At 35.8% G+C, this 17,979-nt stretch overlaps 1 pseudogene; it reads left to right on the forward strand.

The window, feature by feature from the left end:
* Positions 1–2,177: 2,177 nt before the first annotated feature.
* Positions 2,178–12,038, forward strand: LOC140452626 (piwi-like protein Siwi; annotated as a pseudogene).
* The last annotated feature ends 5,941 nt before the right edge of the window (positions 12,039–17,979 follow it).

The raw sequence follows: 17,979 nt of genomic DNA on the forward strand, positions 1-17,979 counted from the left end.
GCTATTTTACTGAATAATTTTAATTTTAGGTAGTTCAGAGGGTAACCTTACCCTAAATAATACTTTGCCGAAAGATGTTACACAATCAATTACACGCTGGAAAAAATGTGACACCAGCAAATGGAAGAAGAACATTAAAAAACGTCAAAAACTTGAAGCCAAGGCACCTAAATCGATTGATTGCAGTAAATGCCGCTTCAGATGTACAGACAAATTCTCTCAAGATGCGAGAAGCGTGATCTGTGCAAATTACTGGTCGACTGATTTTAACCGTCGAAAAGATTTCATTTTAAGTAAAGTTGAAAGCCATGTTCCTGAACGAAGAAGAGCAAAAGCAGTAAGTAAGAAACAACGAGCAGATTCTAAAAAATATTTTCTTGAACTTGACAATCATAGAATAAGAGTCTGTAGAGACTTTTTTTATAAAAACACTTTGTGTATGCAAAGACGTTGTTGAACATGCCTTCGGGTTTAAAGGAGAAGGAGGTTTATTTGTTGGCAATGACAAAAGGGGTAAAAATGTACCCCATAATAAAACAGCTGATTCTGATTTAGAAGTCGTTAAAAAACACATTGAAAGCTTTCCCACTATGGAATCCCACTATACTAGACAATCTACGAAGAGGCAGTACCTTGACTGCAAATTGAGTATTGCAAAAATGTACAGCTTGTATAAAGAGATGTGCGAAAATGAGAATCTAACGCCGGTTTCCCAAATAACTTATAGAAGAGTATTCTGCAACAATTATAATATGTCTTTTTTCACACCTAAAAAAGATCAATGTCAGATATGTGCCAAATATAAGACAGCTGATTTGGAGAAAAGGAAGGAATTGGAAGAGAATTACGAAAGTCACATTATGCGAAAGAACGATTGTTACAGGGCCAAAATGGAAGATAAAGAAAGAGCACATAGAGAGAGTAACTTTATGTGCTGCACTTTTGATCTGCAATGCGTATTACAGATTCCAAGTAGCGATGTCAGTCCGATGTATTATAGCCGTAAGATTTGTACTTACAACTTAACGGTGTATGAGTTGGCAATACCCAACAACTCATACTGCTTTTCATGGACCGAGCGAAATGGAAAAAGAGGAAGCCTGGAAATCGGTACGTGTCTATTAAAGTATATCGATAAACTCTCGACAGATATAACTGAACTTTCTCTTTTCTCTGACACTTGCAGCGGACAGAACCGCAATCAGAATATTAGTGCCTTGCTTTTGTATTTAGTACAAACAAATCCCAACTTATTTGTGATAGAACAAAAATTTCTCGAGAGTGGACATAGTTACATGGAGGTAGACAGCATGCATAGTGCTATAGAAAAGGCGCAAAAGTATGTTCCAGTTTACACCATGCATGATTGGCTTAATATTTTCCGTATGGCAAGGACGTGTAGATCTGGCAAGAAACCGTATATTGTAGAAGAACTGAAGTATAAGGACTTTTTTGACTTAGAGGCCCTGTCAAAACTAATAATGAAAAATCGAACAAAAAATACAAATGGAGAAAAAGTTAACTGGCTACAAGTAAAATGCTTGAAATATTTAAAATCCAAACCAGGCATTGTGTTGTACAGGTACGATCACAGTTCGGAATACAAAGAAATAAAAATTTTTGGTAAAGGTCGTCCTCTTAATCTGAGAGAAATAGATTTTAAAAAGGCATACTCCAAACCTCGGCCCATCAGTTTAAAAAAAAAACAGGATCTATTAAAACTGTGCAAAACAGGAGTCATTCCAGATGAATTTCATCAATACTATAAGTCGTTATCGACCTCGAACGACATCGACGACAGTATACCTGAGCCTGATATGGAGGACAGTGATGTTCAAAGCGACCTGGAAGTTGACTAAATTTGTACAGCCAAAACCCGACAAGTGCCGGAAAAAAAATGTTTTTTTACTTTTTTTTAACTTTTGCTTCATTTTAATAATTTTTTTACAAAATGTTTTGTTTATAATGTTATTTACTTTAATATTTTTCAGTCATTAAATCATTTTTAAATTTACACGATTTTTCATTTCAAATTAAAGTTTAAAACGTAGATTTCTCAAAACTTTAAAAAGTGGAGTTAGTTGGTTTTGGCAGTAAGCCGACGATATATTCCCGAACAATACGTTGATTAAATTAGGAATGCTTAAAAAACAGGAGCTCCTTTAATCGTTAAAGAAATGGATTTCACGGAGTTTTACGATGTAAAAGCACTGTACAATGAAATGAGACTAGATTTCACCAAAGACGAGGAAGGCCGTGACTTTAAAATAACTGAAGTAATGCTACTTCAAAGCTTAAAATGGAAAGATTACTTTCTGTATAAAAAAAGTTATAAACAATCAACGTGGACGAAAGTTGACGTTTGCCAAAAAAGAAGGGGTCGGAATTGTTTTTACATAAATGCCAGCTATGTAGGGGTTACTCTTCAAAAATTCTTTTAGGTGATAACAAACTAAAAGATTTGAAACAGTTACTTTCAAAACATATAATTCCTGGATTCAATTTTATTGTTAAGTTCCTTTTTATTAAAATTGTTTGCTTTTACAACAATTTTCGATTTGTTTAATAAACTTTTTTAATGACTTTTTGTGCTTATTTCGATTCCACCTTTCAAAACTAGCTAGGTAACCAAAAATTTTACAAAATGAGTATGTCTGTGAAAATTGTATCTTTAAAACCTTAATTCTAAATTTTTCTTTCTAAAACTAAAGTCTAAATTCTTAATTTTTCAACCCTAAATTTGATCTCAAATTGCAATTACGTCATTGTTGCCTCAGTTATTTTGTGGAAACAATGACGTAATTGCAATTGGGGATCTAATTTAGGGATGAAAAATTAAGAATTCATTTCGAATGTGTAATAGAGTCCCAGTATATAACGGTGGCTAAGTATAACTGCAATACTAAACCAGTAACTTCATTAGGCTTCATTGCATGAGGTATTAAGTACAATAATTATATATTTTTGGCTCTCCTGAGAAGTTACACTTTTGTAGTTATGTCATTGTTCCACCGGGACAGCGATATGTAAAAAATATAATTATAATACCAGATATACTAAGTCAAATGACATTTAAAATGCAAGAAAAAATTAAAAACCAGTAATTGTTCCTTCTAAAAATTTTGATTTTGGATTTTATCCAAAGATTAATCAGAAAAAAAAATAGTACTATTTACCTTCTTCCTTCGTTACATTGTTAAACAGCTGATATTTTTTAAGTCAAATAATTAGACTTCTCCGACATACACCTTGCTATATTTTCATAATAGAAAAATTTAATATTTGCAGCTATGGCCGAAGTGTTGGTTAACTAAGAGCGGTTCAATCTGTAAAAAAATATCAGTTTTTAACATCTCAACTTCTCACTAATTTCCTGATTAACAGTTATCAAAAAATTATTAGCAATTCTTACCTTATTCGAAACCCTTTTCTTGATTTTCTTGCTTCCGTTCACCAAAATATATATAATTACTTTTGATTCCAATTCCAATACCAAGATCAGGAGTGCTATCATAGCATGGCAAGATACATTATGGTATGGTTATATATGTTACAGTGATTACGAACATTCATTACTCCATTTTTCTGGGCGGCTATCAATTAACTTGCTTTTTAGTGTAACTGGGATATTATAGTTTTCCATTTTCTGCCAAAATGAGTAATCTTCTCTGGAGTTTGAAATTTGGTTATCCCTATTTACATTATTCGTAGCGTAGTATGTGATATTGTTTATAACAGGTTATTACAACTCGTGCCGTGGGTTTTAAAGTAAGCGTAGAAAGCTGTAAGTATAAAAATATAGTAGAAAGAAAATAGTGACCCGTCTGCCCTCGGAAACCTAATAGCCATTCGGGGTCTGAAAACCAAGGGTGGGCCATGAGAGGCCGATAGAAAAGAAAAAAGCATTTTATGAGGGTATGAGTATTTATACACATTGTGTTCCCTCTCATACATGGTGGTGTTGACTACAGGTTATACGGCTCGTCCAGCATGCCATAGCATGGAGATTAAAGTGCATGTTATCATATTGAAAACTATACATTCTAACTCCATGCCATGACTTTACTTTTATCAAACATTTTCCAAACTTGCCCTGTGAAAATTTAGTAAATATGTCATTAAATATTAAACTATTATATGTAGTAAAAAATACAATAATTATTATTTTAATTATCATATTACTCATAATTGTTTTTAACAATCCGAAACCAAAACATCGGAGAGAGAGATCTAGTGGTGGTCAAAGGAATTTGAAGAAAAAATGTGAATATCTATCATTTGTGAATATCTTTGTATTTTCGAATTATAAACTACACTTAAAATTTTCAAGTAGCATACACTTCAAATATTTCTATACCTTCTCTTTTACGTGTAAACGAAGCGTTGATTATATCTGCTCCCAACTTTTTGGGTTTTCGGAACAAATCCTTTATTTGGTTTTGACTACAACACAAAAGACCGACTAGGCATGAGAGTTATTTCTAAAGTTTCCTATGTATCTCGAAATTTTAAATAGCTTTCTGATTCTCATTTTTAATCAAAAGTTTCGTGAAAGTTATTTTGGCAGTCGTCATTTGATTTAGATTCTTTATCGGCAGGTTCATACTTAATTTATCCTGTGTAAATGGCCTTTTCTTGTTTTTCTTTATTTACCGACACTAGTAGGAAGTAGACACCTGTCATGCTTCAATTGAACGAAAACGTAAACATTTGAGTTGTTTGGAAATTATGATACCTTGGGACTGGAAACACTTCATAAGAGAGTGCTCAAATAAATATCAGGTACATAACATAGAGGTTTCAGATATGTTGAATTTTGAGATTTTCTACGATAACACGTCTGCACCATTTGTTAAACGGAAACTTACTACAAACAAAGAACCGTTTCTTATTTCGTCAGCAGTTCATCTTCAAGTCAGGCAAGGGGAAGTTGGTACATTATATTACAAGCAAAACTTTGAAGAAGATTTTGGAGTCGTTGATCATAAACGAAAGAAAAGAGGTACATTAAAATTGCCTGATTCTGTACCAGCTATACGTAGTACATAAAAACCTATTACCGACAATAAGTATAAAGATATTGTATCACTGATACCTTTCCTTCCGTTATATTGCCATGATTTTTACAAAAATTCGAGTTATGGTGATAACACTCATTACGAGTACCCCCTGCCAGACGCAGATGTTGAGGTCGACGTTATGGAAACAAATTAATAGTTCTAAGCTTTATTGCTCGTATTTCCAGGTACAAATAATGCATTTTATTATATGAACGTTTATAATACTTTATATTCTTATAACTAACAATAAAAATTGGACATAACGTTTTTTTATTTTTTACAACATAAATATTTGTTTTGGAGTTACAAAACACCATGTGCTTTCAAAGTTCTACAAAAAAAATTAAACTGAAACTGCTGTCAGGTATAGTACAACTATTTAGTACAACATTTAGTACCTTACTAATAAAATACAAAATCATTTTCAAAACTTACGCGACATTAAAACAAGAGCGACAAAATCATTGTTTGCTCTTTACCAACATTTTCATTAGTGACATGGTGTCTTATGGTTCCGATGTAGATATTTATGTTTGTATTACAAAGTATAAAATATTACTTATAAGTATATAAATATTATTTGGTAATATGGCAATTTAATACGACTTTTAATCTATGTATCCCAAGCAACATTTTTTCCAAGGCATGGAAATACCTTGATTTACCTTGTATCAGTCAGTCCAATACGAGTATATGTGAGCTTTTTTAACTCAACTTTTTGGGAACTTCTTATACGAGGATTGTCTTTTTAGTTTTGCATATAGCGATTTTATATACCAGAGACTCTTCTGTTTACTATAGGTAAGGTTACTATACCTTAGTCTGTTTTGGTTCGCGGGTGGTATTTTATTTCCCACCTACCCGCCGATCCTGGGACCGGTTAGGGGTTCCCCTATCCACCACCTGGGGACGCGTCCGATGGGAGACAGATACTCCACACGGATATGAACCTTACACTTGTCCGCATAATACTGAGCGTAACTCATCTCTGAACCATCTACCATAGGGAGAGTACTATCAGCATTTTGGGAGAAGTCCACATAATCAATTCTGTAAGTCCTGTTGTTGTAAAATGTCAGTACACTAGATCCTATAATTTTACTTTGGAATTCTTTTCTGGGCTCTGGATCTCTAATCTCTAGAAACATGTTGTAACAAGTGTCCTCACGAAGGACTTTAAATGCTAGTTCGATATTCATCATAACTTGATTTTCATGTTGGCGAATAAATGTAAAATATCCAGGCCACCGTGATAATTTGTGCTCATGTATATTAATTTGACTTTTGGGATCATGAGAGTCTCTTTGAAGCAACGTGCCCTTGCATTGCTGATAGACATTTTCTGATCAGTATGTTAAAAAGTTGTATATAATGAAAGTCGCCCCAGGCCAGTTCACTGACCATGCGGATGTGAATTCTGATTTTTTTCTCCAGCTTCGTTTTCCACAAATTTCTCCAATGGGTCTGGACTTATTCTTTGTGCTGTATACAGCACTGTTCCATCAAATAAATACCCAGACAATGTGCCTCGAAGATCTTGACGAATAACTTTTTTTCGTGCACTGGTGTAATCAACTTCCGAATTAAAATCAATAAGGTATTGAAATAATAAGGATTTTCATGTTTGTATTAGGAAAATATTAACGGAAATAGGATGGAAAAATTTTCCACGGGATACAGGATGGTTAATTGGAAACAAATGGGCGAGGTACTCTGCAGTGCAAAAATCGGGGAGGGACTGAAAAGAAAGATTGTGGTGAGGCCTGAGTTGGTGTACGGCTGAGAACTGTGGCATGTCAAGAAGATTCAGGAAAAGAAGATGCAGGTAGCTGAAATGAAAATGTGGATCTAGAAGGAACAGGATAAGAAACGAGTTGATTAGGGAAAGAGCCGGGGTAACTAGTCTCAAAAAACGCGGTTCATGTGGGACGAAGGAAAACCGAAGAAATGATGAAAAGATTGGTAGAGGAGTTGAGAGAGAAAGCTGATGACACGACGGACAAAAATTAATAGCGAAGAAGAAAAGAGAGTTTGATCGAGTTGATTAGGAAAAGAGCCGGGGTAACTAGTCTCAAAAAACGGGGTTCATGTGGGACGAAGGAAAACCGAAGAAATGATGAAAAGATTGGTAGAGGAGTTGAGAGAGAAAGCTGATGACACGACGGACAAAAATTAATAGCGAAGAAGAAAAGAGAGTTTGATCGAGTTGATTAGGGAAAGAGCCGGGGTAACTAGTCTCAAAAAACGGGGTTCATGTGGGACGAAGGAAAACCGAAGAAATGATGAAAAGATTGGTAGAGGAGTTGAGAGAGAAAGCTGATGACACGACGGACAAAAATTAATAGCGAAGAAGAAAAGAGAGTTTGATCGAGTTGATTAGGAAAAGAGCCGGGGTAACTAGTCTCAAAAAACGGGGTTCATGTGGGACGAAGGAAAACCGAAGAAATGATGAAAAGATTGGTAGAGGAGTTGAGAGAGAAAGCTGATGACACGACGGACATAAATTAATAGCGAAGAAGAAAAGAGAGTTTGATCGAGTTGATTAGGAAAAGAGCCGGGGTAACTAGTCTCAAAAAACGGGGTTCATGTGGGACGAAGGAAAACCGAAGAAATGATGAAAAGATTGGTAGAGGAGTTGAGAGAGAAAGCTGATGACACGACGGACAAAAATTAATAGCGAAGAAGAAAAGAGAGTTTGATCGAGTTGATTAGGGTAAGAGCCAGGGTAACTAGTCTCAAAAAACGGGGTTCATGTGGGACGAAGGAAAACCGAAGAAATGATGAAAAGATTGGTAGAGGAGTTGAGAGAGAAAGCTGATGACACGACGGACAAAAATTAATAGCGAAGAAGAAAAGAGAGTTTGATTGAGTTGATTAGGAAAAGAGCCGGGGTAACTAGTCTCAAAAAACGGGGTTCATGTGGGACGAAGGAAAACCGAAGAAATGATGAAAAGATTGGTAGAGGAGTTGAGAGAGAAAGCTGATGACACGACGGACAAAAATTAATAGCGAAGAAGAAAAGAGAGTTTGATCGAGTTGATTAGGAAAAAAGCCGGGGTAACTAGTCTCAAAAAACGGGGTTCATGTGGGACGAAGGAAAACTGAAGAAATGATGAAAAGATTGGTAGAGGAGTTGAGAGAGAAAGCTGATGACACGACGGACAAAAATTAATAGCGAAGAAGAAAAGAGAGTTTGATCGAGTTGATTAGGGAAAGAGCCGGGGTATCTAGTCTCAAAAAACGGGGTTCATGTGGGACGAAGGAAAACCGAAGAAATGATGAAAAGATTGGTAGAGGAGTTGAGAGAGAAAGCTGATGACACGACGGACAAAAATTAATAGCGAAGAAGAAAAGAGAGTTTGATCGAGTTGATTAGGAAAAGAGCCGGGGTAACTAGTCTCAAAAAACGGGGTTCATGTGGGACGAAGGAAAACCGAAGAAATGATGAAAAGATTGGTAAAGGAGTTGAGAGAGAAAGCTGATGACACGACGGACATGAATTAATAGCGAAGAAGAAAAGAGAGTTTGATCAAGTTGATTAGGGAAAGAGCCGGGGTAACTAGTCTCAAAAAACGGGGTTCATGTGGGACGAAGGAAAACCGAAGAAATGATGAAAAGATTGGTAGAGGAGTTGAGAGAGAAAGCTGATGACACGACGGACATGAATTAATAGCGAAGAAGAAAAGAGAGTTTGATCGAGTTGATTAGGGAAAGAGCCGGGGTAACTAGTCTCAAAAAACGGGGTTCATGTGGGACGAAGGAAAACCGAAGAAATGATGAAAAGATTGGTAGAGGAGTTGAGAGAGAAAGCTGATGACACGACGGACAAAAATTAATAGCGAAGAAGAAAAGAGAGTTTGATCGAGTTGATTAGGGAAAGAGCCGGGGTAAGTAGTCTCAAAAAACGGGGTTCATGTGGGACGAAGGAAAACCGAAGAAATGATGAAAAGATTGGTAGAGGAGTTGAGAGAGAAAGCTGATGACACGACGGACAAAAATTAATAGCGAAGAAGAAAAGAGAGTTTGATCGAGTTGATTAGGGAAAGAGCCGGGGTAACTAGTCTCAAAAAACGGGGTTCATGTGGGACGAAGGAAAACCGAAGAAATGATGAAAAGATTGGTAGAGGAGTTGAGAGAGAAAGCTGATGACACGACGGACAAAAATTAATAGCGAAGAAGAATAGAGAGTTTGATCGAGTTGATTAGGGAAAGAGCCGGGGTAACTAGTCTCAAAAAACGGGGTTCATGTGGGACGAAGGAAAACCGAAGAAATGATGAAAATACTGGTAGAGGACTTGAGAGAGAAAGCTGATGACACGACGGACAAAAATTAATAGCGAAGAAGAAAAGAGAGTTTGATCGAGTTGATTAGGGAATGAGCCGGGGTAACTAGTCTCAAAAAACGGAGTTCAATGTGGGATGAAGGAAAACCGAAGAAATGATGAAAAGACTGGTAGAGGACTTGAGGGAGAAGACGACACGATGGAAAAAAATTAATAGCGAAGAAGAAAAGAGAGTTTGATACCAAATTATATGTACATCTGCCAACCTTTTAGACTATCTATGCACAAGTAACTCTCAAGAGTTAGTTAGATCGGCAGCTTTAATAATTTAATATTAAATTATTTTCCCCTAATAAAGACATGAAAATCCTTATTATTTTAATACCTTGTTGACTTTCATTCGGAAGTTGATCACACCAGTGGACGAAAAAAAGTTATTCATCAAGCTCTTTGAGGCACATTGTCTGGGTATTTATTTGATGGAACAGTGCTGTATACAGCACAAAGAATAAGTCTAGACCCATTGGAAAAATTTGTGGAAAACGAAGCTGGAGAAAAAAAATCAGAATTCACATCAGGATGGTCAGTGAACTGGCCTGGGGTGACTTCCATTATATACACCTTTTTAACATACTGATTAGAAAATGTCTGTCGGCAATGCAGGGCACGTTGCTTCAAAGAGACTCTCATGATCCCAAAAGTCAAATTAATATACATGAGCACAAATTATCACGGTGGCCTGGATATTTTACATTTATTCGGCAACACGAAAATCAGGTTATGATGAATATCGAACTAGCATTTTAAGTCCTGCGTGAGGACACTTGTTACAACATGTTTCTAGAGATTAGAGATCCAGAGCCCAGAAAATAATTCCAAAGTAAAATTATAGGATCTAGTGTACTGACATTTTACAACAACAGGACTTACAGAATTGATGATGTGGACTTCTCACAGAATCCTGACAGTACTCTCCCTGTGGTAGATCGTTCACAGATGAGCTACGTCCAGTATTATGCAGGCAAGTATAAGATTCATATTCGGGAACGACGCCAGCCCCTGTTAGTGTGATACCAGACATAGGGAAATACGAGCTGGAAAGTCTGAAGTTGTGTATTTAATTCCAGAATTATGTTAACTAATAATTAACTATCTCGGATCACACTCGAGTAGGACCAGTAGACCGTATTAGGAAACTTCAAGAATTTTGTAAGCGGTTCCTGCGATGCCCTGAAGCAGTCACGGAACTCCGGAGATGGGAATTCCAATTATAAGATCGTCTCATAAAATTTTAAGGAAGAGTTCTTTCTATTGAAACTATAGTAGCAGCTAACAATTCAAGATACCCTGCTGAGCCTAAAGCAGATTAGTAAAAATTTTTCTAGTAAAACAAATAATTAATGTTACGACTTTTTGCATACCTTACAAACTGCAAGAGGAATGCAATGGGACATAGGGCAACCACAAATTTATGATATACTTGATGACATAACTAATACATTCTGTAACGCCATAGAAAACGTTGCGGCTATAATGTACTCGACACTTATAATGTGTGTATTGCCAACCAATCAAATTGGCAGATAGGGGTCAAGAAGGAGAAATATGTATTAAGCTGTGTAAAAGATAAGAACTACGGTTTTCTAAAAAGAACTATTAATAGGGCAGGTGGTTGTAATTCTTTGGTGGTTTCTATGGGTTTTGGTTTTTCCAAGGAATGTGTGGGAGGAGGAATCGGGTTATAGCACAGCATCAGGAAATATGTTATGAAAGGATTTGTTAGCTTAGTTGCAGTGTTCATATCAGCAGTGCGTTGTTTGTTATATTATTACGAACTTAAACCCATTGAATCAACATTTCTCTACTAAATATTTCAATATGACAAAAATTATGAATCATATACGTGTTTGAAAAATGTTGAAAAAATGTTGCGAGGGACACGTTATATACACAGATAGAAATTAGTATTATCTAGCTTAATTTTTTTAGAATATATACCCAACTTATAAATAGTTTTGTATTAAAATGTGTTTTTTCTAACATAAATTACAATCAACTCAATTACTTTTATAAACTAGATCCATGATGTATCATTACTATTATAAATATAATATAAAAATATGTAATTTTAATAAAAACTTATGTGCTTTCAGTACGGTATCGGTGAGTCGACAGTGCGAGACATTTTAAAACAAAAGGGCAAACTTCTTTCATTTGCATCAATGTCAGAAAGCTGTTCTGCCATGAAGAAAAGAAAAACAATGAGAACCTCGTCTTACGTAGAATTAGATCCAATGGTCCATGCTTTGGAAGCTACCGCAGAAAAGTGTAACCTGAAATTATTGATAACGAGCCATTGAGATTCAAAATTGTAATAAACAAAGAAATAATAAAACAAGTATCGAAATTTAACTATCTCAAAAATCTTAGGAACAACAGAGATAAAAAACTGAAGGCGATAGCAGCTAAAACTTTAAGAGACGGACTCCCTAATACACAAATCAAAGACATATGTAAAGTACATGATATCGTCAGATGGGGACGCCAAAGAAGACGAGAATGGAACCAACACATTAACAGAATGGGAAGAGAGAGACTTGCCCGAATAGTAAGAGATGGAAAACCAGAAGGTAAAAGACCACAAGGCAGACCCCTAAAAGATGGAGCTGGCAGTCAACATCCCAAATACTGCTAAATCAGACCGAAAACAACAGGCCTTAAGGCTTAACATACGAAAAAGAAGTTCTTGGAGGAGAGAATGTGGACGCAACAAACCTGCAAGAGTGGTTAGACTACGACGCTACTGACCGGGGATTTGAGCATTAAATGGATGAAGACATCCTAAGAAAATACCAAGGGAAAAACGGGAAAAGTAATGAAGAAGAAGAGGAGCTTGTATCTGGTGGACGACTGACTCAGGAAGCAGCTTTGTGTTACGTGACTGAACTTCAAGAATATCTAGAGGACCAGGACGAAGAAGTTTTTTTCAGTTTTCCACCTAAAGAAGCAAAAACAAATAACAGACTACTTTCAAAAAGTGTAAAAATGTAAGTACACATTGAAAATTGTAAATTAAAGCTTTAGGGGAAAACATTTTTATGTTTTGAAGTTATGTACTTGACTTCTAGTTACGGCTTATCCACGACAACCGTGCCAATCAACTCCACGGATAAACCGCAGTTGACCGTATTATTATTATACCTGTGCTATTTAAAATTGCGAGGGAAATATAGAAAAATAAGCATCATTAACGGAAATGCTTTTACAGAAAGGCATGGAAATAAAAAATAAGTTCTATGAACAACTGTGTGAGCTAATTGGAAGAGTACCAAAATATGACAAATCGTGGGAGATATGAATGCGAAAATAGGAAGAGAAGATAGTTATAAGGATATAACAAGTGATAAAAGCCTGTAAAAGATAGTAATAACAATGGAAAAAAGTAATAGAATTTTCAATGGAACATACCCTTTTGGTTCGGAATACAGAACGGAACTTTCGGAAACGACTCTAGCTATGATACATGGACTATATATTTGGAAACTGGAATGTGAGGACACTAAAGAAACCAGGAGCTCAAACCGACCTCTGCAAGAACTAAAAAGATATAAGCTCATGATTACTGCTCTTCAGGAAACAAGATAGCTGAAAAAAGGGATCAGGGACACTAAAAAGTACACAATTCTATATACTGTGAAGGAGCAAGGAAGCAAAGCGTGTGGAGTTGCATTTGTGGTGGATAATGATTTTAAGTCAAAAATTCTAGACTTCCAGGTAGTCAGTGAAAGGGTTTGCAAGTTAAGAATTTGCACTCACTTCTTCAACCTAACAATGATTAACATTCACTGCCCAACAGAAAAAGAACAACATACAAAGGAAAGCTTCTACCAACAGCTGGAGATAGTATATGACAATGCGCCCAAAATGACATCAATATTATAATGGGTGATATGAATGCTAAAATAGGCAAAGAACCGCAGTTCTATGGCACAACAGGGTAACACCCACTACACAATGAAACAAGCTAGAACTTTAAGTTTTTGATAAATTTTCCACCAGTAAAAACATGGTTATAAGTTCCACATGCTTCCCACATAAAGACATACACAAAATGACGTGGATTTCACTAGATGGAACATCACAACCCATCAAATTGACCATGTGCTGATAGACAAAAGGGCAGCCAGTAGTATCTCAGATGTGAGAACACGACGAGGAGCATGCTGTGGATCAGACCATATTTTACTCCAAACTTTATAAGGAAGCGCCACTGTCAGACTTCATTAGAATACAAAGATTGTAATGGACCGGACATGTGATAAGAATGGGAGAGAATAGGCTACCAAGAAGAGCACTGAATGCTAGAATTCAGGGAAAGAGACCGGTTGGAAAGCCAAGAAAGCGCTGGGAAGACACAGTAAACAGCGACGTACAAGCCCTTTTAGGAGTCCGTGTATGGAGAAGATCAGCCACAGACAAGCACGGTTGGAGGCAAAAAATAAAGGAGGCCAAGGCTCAATTTGGACTTTAGTGCCGTAGAAGAAGACTGATACAAGCGGCAGACCTTAGCATTGGGAGGGCAGATAAAGAAAAGAGAGAACACTGGTTTGATAAGGACTGCAAAAGAACCCTAGAAGAAAAGAACAACGCAAAAATGGAAAATATTAGAAGTAATACAGAAAAAATTAGCGCATTTTAAAACCAAACGGAGAGAAGTTAAACTATTTTTCAGACAAAAGAAGAGAAAATTACTGGAAAGACAACTAGAAATAATAGAAGGCAACTATATCGAAAAATAAGTTAGAAATTTTAAATCAAGGAGTAAAAAAGACACCGCTGACGCAAAATAAAGTACAATGTTTTGCAGATATAAAGATAGTATGTTGCTAGGAGACAAGACAGAAAAATTAAGCGATCACAAGAAATAGAACAACAAACCCAAAAACCAACAGCAATTAAGGATGTAGTAAAAGTAATAAGAGACCTAAAACATAATAAAAGTGGCAGAGAAAGAGGTGTGCCAGTAGAAATATTAAAAGTAGGAGGAGATATACTGCAGCCAAAGTTAGCTAGACTTATTATAAACATATATGGAAACGAAAAAATGCCAGAGCAATGGAACATAGCACTATCTGCCCAACAAAAAAGATGAGAAAACTGTCTGTGAAAATTATAGACTATGCACTATTAGAAGTAATGTATGAAGTATTAGCAAAAATTATAAAAAAGTAGGTAGATGTTTCGCAGATGACTTAGTATTTGACACGTTCAAGAATAGAACTAGAACCGAATAGAAGCTAGTAAATATGGCCTGATTATAAATCAAGAAACAACCAACTATATGGAAATGAGAGGGGAAAATGCACAGGAAAATAAATCGATCACTTCACAACTAGAAGAGGAAAAGAAAGAGAAATAGATAAACGGCTGCTGAAATGTAACAAAGCAGTAGGATCAATAAAAGCACTGTTGAAGGCAAAAAAACGTGTCCAGGGCAGCCAAGATTCGACTTTAAGAAACAATAATAAGACCAACAGTGTTATATGCATGTAAAATTTGGACAAGGAATCAGAAAGAAGAAAACAAGTTAGAGATTTGGGAGAGGAAAATCTGGTGTAACAAAAACATTGTGGTAGAACTGAAAGAAAAAAGTTCGTGCTACACAAAGGAGTAAAAGTAAAGGGTGTGGGAAATACCAATACAACTACTGAAATTAAAGAGGAGAATGTAACAATCTTTCTCACCGTCGTATGTAAGGCACGGCACATATTAAACAATACAAAAATTTACATAAGCTGCCATTATATAAGACACTTATAAATAATAACAATAAAACATGCAACCCAAAAAAAAATTAATTAGAACTTGAACAATTGCAAATAGCTGTAATATCCCTTAATATATATTAAGTCAATAAACAATTTTAAACTATACCACAAGGATGAGATATTCTTCTTCTTCTTAGTGTGTCTGTCCGTTCCGAACATTGGCGATCTTCCTGGCTATGATGACTTTGTTGGTTGCTATACGAAATAGCTGTGTTGAGGTCTTTCTATACCATGCTCTCAGGTTAGCAAGGCAGGATATCCTTCTTCGTCCTGGGACCTTTTTCCCTTTAATTTTACCTTGCAAAATGCATTGAAGTAGCTCGTATCTGCCTTGATTTCTCATTATATGTCCCAAGTAGTGCAGCTTACGGCTCTTCACGATGTTGACCAAATCCGTAGTTTGTTCATCCTCCGCAGTACTTCTTCATTGGTGACTTTGTCCATGGTATCTTCAGGATCCTTCTGTATGACTATAGCTCATGATGAGGATGAGATATAAAACTAAAAAATTAAGCTCGATTTTATTAATCTTCATTTAGCTTTCCTTTTAAAGATAAATGTAGCTTTTAACCCATTTATGCACTGCGAGTCGTTAACGACCCGACCCTTTTAAAATAGTCAACCAAATATACTTCCGTGCAAATTGGTTTCGCTATATCAGACGTTAAACAACACGTTAAGACCTTAGACATATATATTAACATATAATATATAACATATAATTTCACAAGTAAGTTAGTACATAACCTTACGTTTTTCTCAAAGACATTTTCAATGTGGCTAAAGTTAATTAATATCGGGTAATATTATTATCAGTTCAAATATCCTCTTTCAAAATCGAATATTTTTTCAAGAAAGTTCAGGAAAACATTGTTTATTATTGTGAATTGTTTATTGCGCACTATTTCGAGTTCCATTTTTGAGTAAAAGACTGTTTTTAAGCACGAATAGAGATCAAAATATACTTTTCAGACAGTTTTGTGTGCGTTGAGTCTGAGCTACAAGTTGTCAAATTGACTCTGGTTTCTGAGATATCCTAACCTAAAAGTGTAAAAACAGCTGTTTTTGAGATTATGTAGCATCGCGACAGGTTTTATAATACAGTCAGTCGTAAGCCATCTGCCTGATCTAACTAAGATTAATTAATATAGATTAAATTTCAATTTGTAGGCATATACGAAAAAATTTGTTTGAACCTGTTTAAAGTAATTATATTTTATGCCATCAGTTGACCGCTGAAGCACATCGGAGAATTTTCCAAGCTTTAGTCAAGTTAACGCTAGAAAGCAAAGTACAACAAATAACGCCGAAACACTGATTAAAAAAAAGAGTGAATGTATTGCAGAGACTAGTAAACAGGATAAAACAAATAACAATATGAATATATACTTTAGCATTGCAAGAAATGAGATGGAAGAACGAAGACATCTGGGAATACGGAAAATACCTAATATGTCACGAAAATTCACGAGATGGACAAGGGGGATGAGTTTCATAATAAGTGAAAGATACAAGCACGCGGTAAAAAGTTTTACTAACATTAACGAAAGGATAGCCATTCAGAAAATGAAAGGAACGTTCTTTGATATAAATCTCATTAACGTGCCATCTCCTACAGAGGGCAAAGAAGCAGAAGAAAAGGAATCTTTTTATGCCAGATAAGACTAAAACCAGCTACCAGTGTGCTTAGAAAAAGGTTTACTGAAGACACCCTAGCCAAGGACTCATGAAACATAACACAACATAAAATTAGGTAGGTTACTTTATAGTACTAATATTGACAATCCAAGAGCAGCGCTACTGCTCCCACATATTAAATGTATTTCTATTCCAGAATTCACCACGGCAGATTTGGTAACCACAATAATGGAAATGCCAACAGGAGTAGGCAAGAGGCAAATTGTTATTGCCCGAGTGACTCCGAAAACCATCCACCTCCAGAGGAAGTACAGACTCATGGGATGGTGCAAGAGAAGAAACAGAGAATTAATTTTTGGCTCTGATGTAAATGTACAGGCAGTATGGGGTAGCACAGGAATCAATAACAGGGGTGAGTACGTCCTGGACTATATATCTGCTAACAACTTAGATATTGCAAGTAGAGGTGATGGCTTCATGGCAACTTCAAAACGCCATAACAAAGACAAATGAATCAAGGTGTCCATTGAAACATAATACAGCCACTACAGATGTTCCATGGTGAAACAAAGAGTTGGCAAAACTTAGAAAAAATGTCAGACTGCTTTTCAATAAGGCAAAATGTATAGCTAAAGGGTCACAGAATTAGCTCCAACGACTCCAAAAAGTTCTCTCGAAAGATCGCACAAATGAAATCAGACTGATCAAAAAGCTGAATGGTAACTATACGGAGAGCCTAACGGAAACTATAAAAGAGCTGTTTAAGACTTATTTTCCGAATAAGGTAGTCAGAACTGTACAAACTGTAGAATTAATTAAAGATCTGGTTATTTGTTCTATGTATTATTTGTTTAATAAAATGTTTATTTCCTTATTTTCTTTTCTAACGTGCATATACTTCCACTTAGCATCTCGAAACAATGTGCTAGAAAGGGGTAGAATGAACAAGCGCAAAAGATCTTGTCGTCAGCACGAGCGACCGGTGTGCTCGGTCTATATTAATATATACGTCTATGGTTAATACTAGGTTATTTGGGCATGTGAACCTTCTTTTTGTTGTATGTAGGTTGGGTTTAGTTGATTCGAAAACGACTCACTGAGCACTTGTGTGCAATTATATGCAAACATAAATATATATATATATATATATATATATATATATATATATAT

Source organism: Diabrotica undecimpunctata, chromosome 11 (assembly GCF_040954645.1).
Source record: "Diabrotica undecimpunctata isolate CICGRU chromosome 11, icDiaUnde3, whole genome shotgun sequence".
Lineage (NCBI taxonomy): Eukaryota > Metazoa > Arthropoda > Insecta > Coleoptera > Chrysomelidae > Diabrotica > Diabrotica undecimpunctata.